General features: G+C 40.4%; 1 protein-coding gene across 2 annotated transcripts in view; it reads left to right on the top strand.

The window, feature by feature from the left end:
* Window positions 1-894: 894 nt before the first annotated feature.
* The window catches only part of SLA2 (Src like adaptor 2), a 28170-nt gene continuing 12959 nt past the window's right edge, over window positions 895-16105 (top strand). The window contains exon 1 of one of the 2 annotated variants that reach the window (XM_069952612.1): window positions 895-986. The gene's annotated coding sequence lies outside the window, so the exon portion shown is untranslated. Of the gene's footprint in view, window positions 987-4228; window positions 4260-16105 lie in introns of those variants that run through there. The other variant, XM_069952613.1, reaches the window with a different exon arrangement.

A 16105-nucleotide genomic window follows, 5' to 3' on the forward strand; every position in this document is an offset into this window, starting at 1 on the left:
CAACGATTTCTCGTTCGGTCGTTAATCGTTAACTGCATTTCAACCGAACGATTATCGTTCAGATTCGAACGATTTAACGATAATCTGAACGATAATCGTCCCGTGGAATAGGGCCCTTAGGGTCCATTTACACAGAAAGATTATCTGACAGATTTGAAGCCAAAGCCAGGAATGGATTTGAAAAGAGGAAAAATCTCAGCCTTTCCTTTATGACCTGATCTCTGTTTATAGTCTGTTCCTGGCTTTGGCTTCAAATCTTTTGCAGATAATCTTTCTGTGTAAATGGACCCACGAATTCTGCGCACGGTCCGTACACATGGACAATGTACTACGCAACGGAATTCCTGGCATCATCATTTATCATGATACCTGGTGCTCCGAAATTGTTAAAATCTTCGCGCTTCTGTACTGTCATAATAAATAAGGATGCTGGGAATTCCAAATTCTGTTTCGTATTTACGGACGGTGCGCAGGACGTGTGAATGCCCCCTTATAATATAGAGTAGTATATATGGTTGGCGTCTACACCTCGTGGTTTTGGCAGGACTCTGAACTCAACACTTCTAACAGACATCTACCTCTTCTGTATAGTCGGACACATGGCGAGACTTGTGGTCAGGGGGTGATTGACGTGTGAGGCGTACAGACATGGCAACCGATGTATTAAGGAGACATACAAACAATATGTACTTTCCATCACCTATAGGTCTAGTGATATTGCAGCAAACAACCCATGACACAAATCAACCGGCTGGTAGCATAGTGTCAGACACTCCTACCAGTCACATACTGGGAGTGATACCAGCGTAGTGACAAAGCTGTGGGAACACGACCTGTAATGTCACTAGACGAGACCTCCTACATGACATGCTGCTGCTGCTGTAACGTCCTGTGCTGATCACTAAGAACCTGGCTGTCAGGCTGGAAACTTCCTCTCTCACTGTAGTGAACCCAGAGCTCGCAGCGGATGGAAACATGCTAGGAAGGTGAGTCTCACGGTGTGCAACCATCAACGTTACAAGAGATAAGCGCAACGGGGGCATGCTCCAGTCCGATCGGCCAGCATTTGACTGCTGCATCCATGGGCTGCATCCAGCTTCTTCAGCCATCAACATCCGAATGATGGACAAACGGACTCGAGCATTCCCCGTTGCGCTAATCTTTAAACGTTACGTCATTTAGCGCAGCTATATGTGCCAGATGTAGCAGAGCCGAATTTGTAATTTCAATTTTTTGTTTTGTGCATTGTTTTATCACTATGCCAAATCTAGTGCCAAATCTACTTTTTGGGTTCTTTTTTTTAATTTTTTTAATTTTATGGAATTGAATATGGAATATAGAATATTTATATTTCTCTAAAAGGATATGCTTACAGGCTGCTGATTTTTATCTTCCTCTTTTTAAAGTTGATTGGAAATATCTAGAATAAATCTGCAGGGTGTGAACCTATCCCTAATCTAGAGCTGGAATTTATAGGATTTGTTAGAACCCATAAATTTGGATTGACGAAATGAATTACGAGCACCATAATTGCTCTATATAACATATTGCGGCTATGTTAACACATGGCCGTATTTATTGGATGGCCGTCATTAGTCAAACAACGGCCGTCATTTTAACGGTGATGTTTCCACTTTAGGAACATAGCGGGAAAGGCGGCCATCTTCTTTTAATCATCGCCACGAATAATGATCATGATCTATATAACGAATTTCCCCATTCCGTAGTGGAAACCTAGCCTCATAGCCTTAAAGGGGAGACCAGAGGTTTGCAATGTGGGATGTTTGTTATATGACAGCACGGATCATTGACGCCATATTGTGAGACCAGGCCTCCATACACAGCACCACTCCAACTAAAACAGTGCGACCAAGATAACAGTATATAGGGAACTCTTTTAGGATATGTTCACACATAGTAGACTGTAGGGTTCAGATTTATGCAAGACAATTCAGAGAGTTTTAACATTCACTTTATTCTTCTTTCAGTCACCAGAGACAGCAAAAAATCTAAGCTGCAGATCTTACCTTAAGGCCATGTTCACACACAGTATTTTTCTCAGTATTTTACAACCAAAACCAGGAGTGGATTGCAAACACAGAAAGGCTATGCTCACACACACTGTTAAAATTTAGTAGATGGCCGTCATTCAACAGCAAATAATTGTCGTTCTTTTAAACAAAGGCCGTTATTTTCCATAAAATTACGGCCATCCGCTTAATTTCAACATATGTGTGAACATAGTCTCTTTGTGTTTTCAATCCACTCCTGGTTTTTGTTGTAAAATACTCAGCAAAAATACTGCGTGGGAACATAGTCTAAGGGCCCTATTGCACCGGACGATTATTGTTCAGATTATCGTTAAATCGTTCGAATCTAAACGATAATCGTTTGGTTGAAATGCAGTTACCGATTAACGACCGAACGAGAAATCGTTGATCGCATTATAAGACCTGGACCTATTTTTATCGTTGCTCGTTCGCAAATCGTTCGCATTGAATAAGACATTGTTCGGTCGTTCGCAGTAGATACGAAAGCAATAGCCAATAAATAGCGAAGAAAAAGTGTCGCAAATACGCTCATAAGTAACCATTATCGTACCATGGAAATGAGTGAACGTTTTCAGGCCAGGCCTTTCGCAATGGCGGTCGTTTGAGAACGTTAATCGTTAACGATTATGCAAACGATAATCGTTTGGTGCAATCAGAGTGGATATAAAAGGGGGTTATAACACTCTTTCTATGTGTGTGTGTGTGTGTGTTTTTACACTTGTGTTTGCTTAAAAAAGCAGCAACAAAAACTGCATATGTGAATTTAGCCCTAATATGGCGTCAAACAGACCAAGTGGGTGTACTGACAATGAAATAGCCTGGATTATCTGACAAGCATATGACGGCCCTATTACATGGAGCGAATATCGTGCAAAAACTAGTGATAACAAGTCCCATGTCCGTAAATGTTGGATATATTTCCGCACCTATATACCTGAGTATTCATTCGTATTTCTTTAAGTTTATGATCCGCACAGGGATTAGCCCCATAGTCATTCAAGCACACTGCTGCTTTCCATGCTGCGGCCTAAAGTGTGGAAACTCTATTCACTGGAACTGAGATACGGAATCGGCGCTGTATCCGACTAAAGAAAAAATATTAAAAAAAATAAAGTTAGAAAACATAAGAAGCAGATTTTAAAGGGAAGTTTCACATTGTTATCTCTGTTCTGTTTGTCTTGTGAAATTTCCCTTTGATATTACAATTCGGGGCAGGAAGCAGCGGCAGATTATCAGATTTTGGTCGGTTGTACAACCATTGTGTTATGGGGGAACCAACCCAGCCGGGGACTGAGCTATGAGGGACTAGGACCATAAAGAAGGATCTGTTCACCTTTTACCATCTGTGGAACTGGTAACCACGTTCCTCCAGCTATACAGTTATGACCCCCTTTAAATGCAAATGTCTGCAATATACTACAGATGCTGTATATAGAGGATTGCACTTTGTTGCTGTACGCTGCTTTTTTAGTTTTCTTATGGCATCAGTGTATGTGTGAGGCGACATCTGCCAGGCGGCACCTGTACACAGCCTGAAAAGTGTGTCCTCCTCACAAATTATAGCTGAAGGTTTGACTGTGTGTAGGTAGGATAACTGTGTGTAATATGTGGCCATAGGGGCCTGATAGATAACCTTTGCAATTATGGCATAAATAGCCGTCCTATGGCGGTGTAATAGTCACACTATAGTGTAATAGTCACACTATAGTGTAATAGTCGCACTATAGATGTGTAATAGCCGCGCTATAAGGGTCTGTTCACACGTACAGACTCGCTGCGTATTTATCGCTGTGAGTTTCTCGCACATAAATCCGCAGTGATACTGATTGCTATCAAGTCAATGTATATGTATTCTCGCTGCGTGTTTGGTGCGATTTTTACATGCGAGTTTTGATTTTCACATGATTTTCACTGGCGAGTTCAACACCACAAAAAACGCAGCTACTTTCAGGCGAGTTTGATGCGAGTTCTGTGCGAGTTTTACGCAGCGAGTCTGTACGTGTGAACAGACCCTAAGGATGTAATAGGTGCACTATAGGTGTGTACAGCCGTATTTTGATAATTACTGGTGTCCAAAAATATGGCCGGAAAATAGACGTAGTGTGATCACACCCTGAGGTCACCATCTACCACAGTCTCTAGTTAAGAAGTCTCAGCCGACTAAACTGAATTCTGAACAGAGAACTGGAAAGGTGAAATCCTACAAAGGTGGATATATACATTGTATTGTTTTGTGCTGGATATGTTGGTGCCATATATACATCATGGAGAATATGTAGTAGTAAACTGTGCCAGAGTATACACATAGATAGACACATAGATAGAGAGATGACATTACATTACAGAGAGAGAGAGAGGGGGGGGGGGGGGGGAGATGGACTGAGCAGTTATGTTAATATGTGATAGATAGATAGATAGATAGATAATAGATAGGAGATAGATAGATAGATAGATAGATAGATAGATAGATAGATAGATAGATAGGAGATAGATAGATAGATAGATAGATAGATAGATAGATAGATAGATAGATAATAGATAGGAGATAGATAGATAGATAGATAGATAGATAGATAGATAGATAGGAGATAGATAGATAGATAGATAGATAGATAGATAGATAGATAGATAGATAGGAGATAGATAGATAGGAGATAGATAGATAGATAGATAGATAGACGATAGATAGATAGATAGATAGATAGATAGATAGATAGATAGATAGATAGATAGGAGATAGATAGATAGATAGATAGGAGATAGATAGGAGATAGATAGGAGATAGATAGATAGATAGATAGATAGATAGATAGATAGATAGATAGACGATAGATAGATAGATAGATAGATAGATAGATAGATAGATAGATAGATAGGAGATAGATAGATAGAATACATGTGGTTTAGGTAACCATCATATCTTCAGCTTCTATATAACCTAACCCAAGTGCCTTCCAGCATTTTGTATATAATATTATTGTATAAAAAGTGTGAAAAGTTGTGAAATTGTTGGTGCAAACACTATTGATCGTGTCTCAGCAGCATTGCCGCAATGCAACGTTGTATAATATGTCTTTGTAACCTCAGCAAATGGATAATACAATGTAGCTGCTATAAACAAGGTGCACATCTAATATACAATATAATGCAGATAAATACTTCTATCCATTGAGGTTCCTTAATAGATTATGGCGGTAATCACAATGCCGGCACATGCTCCATATTGGTAACACAGCTACTATAGGGGACATTATTTGCAGTTTTCACTTTGGGGGGTGTAGTGTCATTTCCCATAAGCCTGAACCATTGGTTTTTAAGTATTTACAGATTGTCTATACCCAATAATGATTGTACAGCCTATACATATCTATTATCTATCTCTCTCCTATCTATCTATCTATCTATCTATCTATCTATCTATCTATCTATCTATCTCCTATCTATCTATCTATCTCCTATCTATCTATCTATCTATCTATCTATCTATCTATCTCCTATCTATTTATCTATCTATCTATCTATCTATCTCCTATCTATCTATCTATCTATCTATCTATCTATCTATCTCCTATCTATCTATCTATCTATCTATCTATCTATCTCCTATCTATTTATCTATCTATCTATCTATCTATCTACCTCCTATCTATCTATCTATCTATCTATCTATCTATCTATCTATCTCTCCTATCTATCTATCTATCTATCTATCTATCTATCTATCTATCTATCTCCTATCTATCTATCTATCTATCTCTTTCTCTTCTATCTATCTATCTATCTATTTATCTATCTATCTATCTATCTATCTATTATCTATCTATCTATCTATCTATCTATCTATCTATCTATCTATCTATCTCCTATCTATCTATCTATCTATCTCCTATCTATCTATCTCTTATCTATCTATCTATCTATCTATCTATCTATCTATCTATCTATCTATCTCTTTCTCTCCTATCTATTATCTATCTATCTATCTATCTATCTATCTATCTATCTCTTTCTCTCCTATCTATTATCTATCTATCTATCTATCTATCTCCTATCTATCTATCTATCTATCTATCTATCTATCTATCTATCTATCTATCTATCTATCTATCTCCTATCTATCTATCTCTTATCTATCTATCTCCTATCTATCTATCTATCTATCTATCTCTTTCTCTCCTATCTATTATCTATCTATCTATCTATCTATCTATCTATCTATCTATTATCTATCTCCTATCTATCTATCTATCTATCTATCTATCTATCTATCTATCTATCTCCTATCTATCTATCTATCTATCTATCTATCTATCTATCTCCTATCTATCTATCTCCTATCTATCTATCTATCTATCTATCTATCTATCTATCTATCTCCTATCTCTTTCTCTCCTATCTATCTATCTATCTATCTATCTCCTATCTATCTCCTATCTATCTATCTATCTATCTATCTATAAAACGGCAAGAGTCTGCAGCACACCGGAGTAAAGGTGAATAATGTTTATTCCATCATCAAGGTACATACAACGTTTCGATTCAATTCAGAATCATTATCAAGCAATGATTCAATGATTCTGGATTGAATCGAAACGTTGTATGTACCTTGATGATGGAATAAACATTATTCACCTTTACTCCGGTGTGCTGCAGACTCTTGCCGTTTTCTACATTGGGGATCCTATGCCAAAGGACTTTCACTGCACAGCACCCATTGCTTTGGATTTGGATGTGCGGCTGCTACCTTGCTCTATCTATCTATCTCCTATTATCTATCTATCTATCTATCTATCTATCTATCTATCTATCTATCTATCTATCTATCTATCTCCTATTATCTATCTATCTATCTATCTATCTATCTATCTATCTCCTATCATCTATCTATCTATCTATCTATCTATCTATCTATCTATCTATCTCCTATCTATCTATCTATCTATCTATCTCCTATCTATCTATCTATCTATCTATCTATCTCCTATCTATCTATCTCCTATCTATCTCCTATCTATTATCTATCTCCTATCTATCTATCTATCTATCTATCTATCTATCTATCTATCTATCTATCTATCTATCTATCTATCTCCTATCTATCTATCTATCTATCTATCTCCTATCTATCTATCTATCTATCTATCTATCTATCTATCTATCTATCTATCTATCTATCTATCTCCTATCTATCTATCTATCTATCTAGTGACACTTGCTTAATCCTGCACATACACCCCCCACTATATTGTCATACTATGTAAGTTTATTATCAGGATATTTTCTATGAGTTATATTGGTTTTACACACTATATATATATATATATATATATATATATATATATGTAAAGAGTTGACCGCCTGTGATGCCTAGAGCTGATCGGCTGCACCCGGCCCTATGCTTGTGGTTTTCCTGATAATGGTGACCGTGTAAGCTTCAATGTGCGGGGGGGGGGGGCTGCAGATCCTGGGGCCGGCGTGTACTTTCTACAACAGCGCTACTCAAAGAAGAGCGCCTTCTATCACTTTTTTTCTTCTTAATTTAGTGTCACTTTAGATCAGGGATGGGGAACCTTCGGCCCTCCAGCTATTGCAGAACTACAATTCCCATCATGCCTGGACAGCCAAAGCTTTAGTATGATGGGATTTGTAGTTTTGCAATAGCTGGAGGGCCGAAGGTTTCCCATCCCTGCATTAGGTCTGTAAGTAGTTCCTATGGGGGAGATTTATCAAACATGGTGTATAGTGAAACTGGCTCAGTTGCCCCTAGCAACCAATCAGATTCCACCTTTCATTCCTCACAGACTCTTTGGAAAATGAAAGGTGGAATCTGATTGGTTGCTAGGGGCAACTGAGCCAGTTTCACTTTACACCATGTTTGATAAATCTCCCCCATAACTTTATTTTAACATTAAAGTAATAGAATTGGGGTCCTTAGATTTTCAGTTCAGACAGTTACTACTTAAAGGCCAGAATTCATGGGTGTCCATTCTAAGCATGCCTGCACCCACACAGGAGAATGACTATAATTGTGCAGCGTGTATACCCTGTATTGTATCCAACCCAACATAGACCAGATGGGCTACAGGCTACAAGCTTAGCAGTGCATGCTGCAATGTTGTGCCATAGTGACTTAGTTGTCTTCAAAGCTCCATAATGTTAATGTAAATATATATATTCTTTTAAATTAGATCACCCCACCCGCCCAAAAAAACAATAGTCCCAAATACTCTCACATTTTTAAAGGCCTTCCTTCTTTCATATACCCTCTTCTCTAGACAAACCACAACATTAATACTAGCAACTAGTCGGCGCGGTCTCCTGAACCCAGTACCCGGCAATTAAGGCTAGGTTCACATCACGATTTTGCAATCCGTCTCACTGTATCCGTTTTGCAAAACGTACAGAAAAACGCGGTGAACCATATTTTTGTGTATGTTCCAAAAAGTCCAAAAAAAAAAAGGGATCTGTTTTGACCCTTTCTTTTTTTTTTTTTTTTTTTATAATGTAAGGCTGGGTTCACACTATATTTTTACGATCGTTTTCTTTTTTTATCTGTTTTTTTGCAATTGTGTGCATCCATTTTGATCAGTTTTTCCATTGACTTCCATTATAAAAAAAAGGATCAAAACGGATGTAGTTGACATTTTTGTGTCCACTAAAAAAACAAACGGATCAGTTTTGATCCACTTTTTTTACAATGGAAGTCAGTGGAAAAACGGATCAAAACTGATGCACACAAATGCATCAGTTTTTTTCATCCGTTTTTTTTTGCAAAAACGTTGTGTGAACCCAGCCTTTGTCAATGGAAAACGGATCAAAACAGATGGCATACAACAACATCTGTTTTTACCATCTGTTTTTGCATCCGTTTTTTTTTTTCATAGAGCGAATAGATTAAATGGATAGTAAAATTGTGATGTGAACCTAGCCTAACTTAAGCGCCTGATACAAGATTCGTCAGATCAATACCTGTAGGATCCTCATCCTCCGTTACCAGACCTAGTATACATTTCTAGGGCTCCACTGGTATGACCACCCCGTACACTTTCTGTATCTTGGCTATCACCTCCTTCCAATAACCCTCTAGCTCAACGCAACTCCACATAAAGTATATGATATAGTATCAAATAATATGATATATATAAGTATATGATATGTGCATCTTCTGAGCCGCACCGAGGACAATTGGAGTCTGCACGTAAGCCTATCCTATGTAAGAATCTAGGTGTTCTGTATACTCGGAGTATATAGAGAGACTCTGTGTGCCTCAGATACAGCCAATTTAGCGTTTAAGCAAGTATATCTGACCATTGTTCATCAGTAATCTGGCCCACGTCAACTTCCCATTGACTACCAGGGGACAACGTGTAAGATAGCAATCTAATAGTACTTATCAGCTGCTGTATGATCTACAGGAAGTGGTGTATTCTTTCCAGTCTGACACAGTGCTCTCTGCTGCCACCTCTGTCCATGTCAGGAACTGTCCAGAGCAGCAGCAAATCCCCATAGAAAACCTCTCCTGCTCTGGACAGTTCCTGACATGGACAGAGGTGGCAGCAGAGAGCACTGTGTCAGACTGGAAAGAATACACCACTTCCTGTAGGACATACAGCAGCTGATAAGTACTAGAAGACTGTAGAGTTTTAAATGGAAGTCAATTATAAATCTTTATAACTTTCTGACACCGGTTGATTTTAGACTGTGACTGGTCTCTAGAATGTGCTAGGAAAAGCACATGCAAAGGTTTCTTTACTAGCTGTGAGCCACGTGATCAAAACTTTTTACACTTTAAAGGGGGAGACTCATCAAACATGGTGTAAAGTGAAACTGGCTCAGTTGCCCCTAGCAACCAATCAGATTCCACCTCTCATTCCTCACAGACTCTTTGGAAAATGAAAGGTGGAATCTGATTGGTTGCTAGGGGCAACTGAGCCAGTTTCACTTTACACCATGTTTGCTAAATCTCCCCCAAATTATACACTCTAATAGGTCAAGGAAATGCCTTATAATCTGTATAATATTGAACAGACATGGGGAACCTTTGGCCCTTCAGATGTTGCAAAACTACAACTCCCATCAGGCCTGGACAGCCAACGGCTGTCCAGGCCTGATGGGAGTTGTAGTTTTGCAACAGCTGGAGGGCCTAAGGTTCCCAATCCCTGACATAATATACAGGAAGCCCCATCTATACATGAGTTGTTGACATATTGGTCAGCCATGCATGACAATGGGAGCTCCCCCAGTGATCTCACTATGAATGTCTTGCAGCCCGTCTTCCCTGATCGAAGCGTGAAACCCTTATTAGTCACAATCTGCCCCTCGACTTCCTAGATTAGTAATAAGAATAATAGTAATAGTAATCCCTGTGTGTTCTATCTCTAAACTCAGCAGGGCTCACGTACAGCAGTGCTAAAAAGTTTGTGAACCCTTCGTTTTTTTTTTTTTGTTTTTTGTTTTTTTAGATTTCTTCCTAAATTTGTCTATCTCAAAATTTCAAAGAAGCTTCAGGAAAATGATCCAATATCACATGCAAAAATATAGAACATTTTGAAGAGTTTACAAACTTTACAGCATCACTACTTTAACCCCTTACAGATCGGACCAATTGTCACTTTTGTGTTTTTGTTTTTTTCCTCCTCGCATTCTAAGACCCATAACTCTTTCAATTTTCCGCCTACAGCGCCATGTGGGGGCTTGTTTTATTCAGGAACAGGTGTACTTTGTAATTGCATCTTTCAATCCGCCATAACATGTATGATGGAACCCCCAAAATATCATTTATGGGGTGAACTTGGGTCAAAAAATGCGATTTTGCAAAATTTGGGGGCTTCCATGTTTACGTAATGCACTTTACGGTAAAACTGGCATTTTTCTTTATTCTATAGGTCGGTCTGAACACAGCCATATGCATGTTTACTAGGTTTTCTAATGTTTTACTATTTTTATTAGCAGAAAAACTTTCTTTTTGCAAATAGGTATATTTAAAATGGCCCCATTGTGACTCTTATAGCGCTTTTATTTTTTCACCTACGGGGTCGTATGGGGCATCATTTTTTTGCACCATAATCTGTCGTTTTTATTAGTAACTTTTTTTTTAGATCAGACAGATTAATCACTTTTTATTTTTTTTTTTATAAATAAAATGTAATTTAAAAAAAAGCAATCCTTGCGTTTTTTTAACGTTTTTTGTTCACGCCGTTCACCGTGCGGGAATAATATTGTTTTATTTTAATAGATCGGACGATTACGCACGCTACGGTATATTATATGTTATTTAACTTTATTATTTTTATGTGTTTTATGTATAAAATGGGAAGGGGGGTGATTTTCACTTTTACTGGGGGAGGGGCTTTGGGATATTTTTTAAACTTTTATTATGTTTTTTTTAACACTTTTTAAGTCCCCTTAGGGGACTTTTACATTATTACATTAGATTTCATACACTGATCACTGCTATGCCGTAGCATAGCAGGGATCAGTGTTATCTGTGATCTTCTGATAGAGCCTGCCTGTGGCCTGTGGCAGATAGTATACCTCCGGTAGTCAGGCAGTGCGATCGGTTAGTGGCAGGAGATGCTCCTGTCACTTACACTTAAACACCGCTACCTGCCATTGAGGGTGAGGGCCCGGCTACTGATAGCAGCCGGTCCTCACCCGCTCTGAAGTGAGCTTAGCACCTGAGCTTGCTTCAAAGCATGGCCCCCCAAGCTGGGCGTACATGTACGCCCTGAGGTGCCACGTCCCCTTAAAGAGTTAAAGGGGCACTCTGGTGCAAAGAAAAAAAAAATTTCTTATAAACTGGTGTGAAAAAGTTATACAGATTTGTAAACTTTCTATTTAAAAATCTCCAGCCGCTGCATGTCCTGCAGGAAGTTATGCATTCTTTCCAGTCTGACACCTCTGTCCATGTCAGGAACTGTCCAGAGCAGGAGAGGTTTTCTATGGAGATTTTCTGCTGTTCTGGACAGTTCCTGACATGGACAGAGGTGGCAGCAGAGAGCACTGTGTCAGACTAGAAAGAATACACCGATTCCTGTAGGACATAAAGCAGCTGATAAGTACTGGAAGACTGGAGATTTTTTTTTTTTTCATAGAAATGAATTACAAATCTGTATAACTTTCTGTCAACAGGTCATTTGAAACATTTTTATTTTGTTGGAGCCCCCCTTTAACCTGTTCAGAATAAACAGATGAGTGAAAGGAGCTTTAGTATAGACCGCCTCTTAGAATAACATATATATATATATATATATATATATATATATATATAGAGACAATGTATATACTATTTTTGCAGATAACAATGGATGGTGAATTTTGTCCAACACAATATTCTTAGCAGCAGCATATACCAGTCCGTCCCCTCCGTACAGCCACAGTTCTTTTTCCTATGGCTTTGAACCTAACCACTGGTGGGAGGCAATGGCTATATATAACCAAGTTCTAAGAACGCTCTGGGTAAAAGCACTTTAAAGGATGTTACTACTATTTCTACAACCCGACTATGTAGCAGAGCTGAATGAGTTATTTATATATTGTCTACAGTGCATAATAGTCATCCATACTGCTAATTCTATATACATTCCATTGTAACCTTAGGACAAGGTGGTATTTCATCATATTTAAAGGACCTTATCGACCCCATAATAATTATTTATATTACCAATTTTGGTTCACATTATTAATTATTATTATTATTTTTTTACAATTAGATGATATAGATGATAGATAAATTCAGACTAAAGCTAAAGCTGTCCATATAGTTCAGATCAGAGCCAACATTTGTGTAGATGCCACACATACACACTTGTCTCAGCTAAACATGGGTGTATTCTAAATGGGGACAGACTCCTCTGGTCGCAGTTTATCTCCCCAAGAAAAAAGGGATTGTGCATGTTGAAATCAAGCATGCTCAGAAACTTCTTTCCCCTGACACCTGCCATCAAGGCGGACCCATATGTGCACTAGATGATCAGCTGATCCCATTGAAATCGGGGCATCTGGCAGATTTTAAATTGTTTCCAAATCAACTGGTTTCAGACAGTTATACGGATCTGTAAATTACTTGTATTTAAAAATCTCAAGTCCTCCAGTACTTATCAGCTGCTGTATGTCCTGCATGATGTAATGGATGTTTTCCAGTCTGACACAGTGCTCTCTGCTGCCACCTCTGTCCATGTCAGGAACTGTCCTATAGAAACCTTCTGCTCTGGACAGTTCCTGATATGGACAGAGGTGGCAGCAGAGAGCAGTGTGTCTGACTGGAAAGAATACACCACTTCCTGTAGGACAAACAGCAGTTGATAAGTAGTGGAAGAATGGAGATTTTTATATAGAAGTAATTTACAAATCTATGGAATTTTCTGATACCAGTTGACTCAGTAAGAAATTGTTTTCACTGGAGTACCCCTTTAGGCTAAGTTCCCTATAGATAAACAAAGGCCATTATTTTAAATGAAAAAATTGCATTGAAGTCTATGGACAACGGCCAGAAATAAATGACTTGTACATTATTTTTCTTTTTCAATACATTGTGTGAAACAACGGCCATTGTTCGCATTCCCTTCAATGCAAATCATTGGATTATGAAAACAACGTCCGTTCTTTTCCTAAAAAGTACAGTGTGTGAGCCTTAATGTGTATGACTAACTCTATCTATAGGGAACCCCAAACAATGACGCACTCCCTCAGGGTTAACCCCTTCTTTTACACATGTGGCCGCCCTTGTGTCTCACGAGAGGTGCACTTTAAATCATGTGCCTGTGCTTTTCCAGTGTGTCAGCCATTTCTGTGACCTGTCGCTTCCTCTGTAGATCAGCAGTTCTCCCATCACCCACATGAAATAATCTAACCTGTGTATTATCGGTAATGTGGAACGCACGCATCATGCAGCGCATGAATAACTTTCCGCCTTACAGGAGAAACATTCATGTATCTGCAATGTACATGCCATCATTCTATTCTTTCACTTCTATCTCATACGTCTCTATCCAAAGTTTTTTTAATACCTTAATGTTAAAAATTAACGTCCAACTTTGATCTGATCATAAATCAGCTTAGGAGAGCATTCAGGAGAAGAGGAATTAGGGCTGGAGACTGCTTAGGAGAGCATTCAGGAGAAGATGAATTAGGGCTGGAGACTGCTTAGGAGAGCATTCAGGAGAGGAGGAATTAGGGCTGGAGACTGCTTAGGAGAGCATTTAGGAGAGGAGGAATGAGGGCTGGAGACTGCTTAGGAGAGCATTTAGGAGAGGAGGAATGAGGGCTGGAGACTGCTTAGGAGAGCATTTAGGAGAGGAGGAATGAGGGCTGGAGACTGCTTAGGAGAGCATTTAGGAGAGGAGGAATGAGGGCTGGAGACTGCTTAGGAGAGCATTTAGGAGAGGAGGAATGAGGGCTGGAGACTGCTTAGGAGAGCATTCAGGAGAGGAGGAATTAGGGCTGGAGACTGCTTAGGAGGGCATTCAGGAGAGGAGGAATGAGGGCTGGAGACTGCTTAGGAGGGCATTCAGGAGAGGAGGAATGAGGGCTGGAGACTGCTTAGGAGGGCATTCAGGAGAGGAGGAATTAAGGCTGGATCCTCTAAACCTCTCAGTAGCTCCTACTCCGTGTCCTCAGCTTTGCATACAGAGTAATGCTGGGTTTACACAGAGCGATTATCGGGCGAATTCAAACGATAATCGTACGTGTAAACGCGGCGAACGATCGAAAAATCGTTCATTTTGATCTTTTAACAGGTTCATAAATCGTCGTTCACCAATCGCAAAAAATTTGCCGATCGTTCCGTGTAAACAGTCGTCGCGCGATAGTCCGGCCGCCCGCAGCCCCGCCCGCCGCCCGGCCCCCCGCTCATCCGCAGCCCCCTGCGCCGGCTCGATCGCCGCCCCTGCCGCTCTGATCGCCACCCCTGCCGCCCCGATTGCCTCCCCCGCTGCCGCTCCGGCGGTGGGGGGGGCGATCGGAGCGGCGGCGGGGTGGCGATCAGGGCGGCGCAGGGGGCTGCGGTTGAGCGGGGGGCGGGCTGCGGGTGGGCCGGGCTGCGGGCGTACGATCGCAAAACGATTTTTCCGTACGATATATCGTACTGTCTAAATGCTGATCGTTATTAAAAAAAATCGTTACTTCGAAATCGTTAATCGTACGATCGGGCCAATAATCGCCTCGTGTAAACTTAGCATAAGGGTACTATTACACGGAACGATAATCGGCCGAATTGGCCCGATTCGGCCGATTATCGCTCCGTGTAATAAATGCAACGATCAGCCGATGACAACGATCATCGGCTGATCGTTGATATAGGTTAGGGTCCTATTCCACGGGCCGAGGAGGGCCCGATCAACGATGTAAACGAGCGGCGATCTGCTAGATTCCACGGCTATTCCACGGCCCAATGATCGTTGAGCGAGGGCTGCAGGGACATCGTTACCGATGTCCTTGCAGCCCTTGCAGCAGCATCATACATTACCTGTCCAGGCTTCTTCTTCGCGCTGTCTTCATCCCCGGGTCACGCGCGCTCTATCTTCTGAATGACCGGTCAGCTGACAGGCCACACTCAGCCAATCACAGGCCGCGGCGGTCCCGGCCTGTGATTGGCTGAGCACTCCATCAGCTGACCGGTCATTCAGAAGATAGAGCGCGCGGGACCCGGGGATGAAGACAGCGCAGAGAAGCCTGGACAGGTAATGTATGATGCTGCTGTCAAATCGTCAGTTGCCCGCCGGCACCGCTATTCAACCGTAGTGATGCGCGGTGGGGGAACAATGATTTTAGGTCTGGCCCTAAATGAACGATCAGCCAATGACACGATCATCTGCTGATCGTTCTCTCTATTTCACCGAACGATAATCGGCCGAATGGGGCCAAATGGGGCTGATCCGGCCGATTATCGTTACTGTGGAATAGGGCCTTTAGAAAGGGATCATAGAAAAGGTTAAACAACAGAGTCTTCTCTGCTACACGTGGTGTCATTGTTTGGATTTTTAAAGGGATCCCAATCTTATTAATGCTATTGGCAGATAACAGTATAATAACTCTTATTTCCTTATTTCTGGCAG

This window comes from Dendropsophus ebraccatus, chromosome 14 (assembly GCF_027789765.1).
Source record: "Dendropsophus ebraccatus isolate aDenEbr1 chromosome 14, aDenEbr1.pat, whole genome shotgun sequence".
NCBI lineage: Eukaryota > Metazoa > Chordata > Amphibia > Anura > Hylidae > Dendropsophus > Dendropsophus ebraccatus.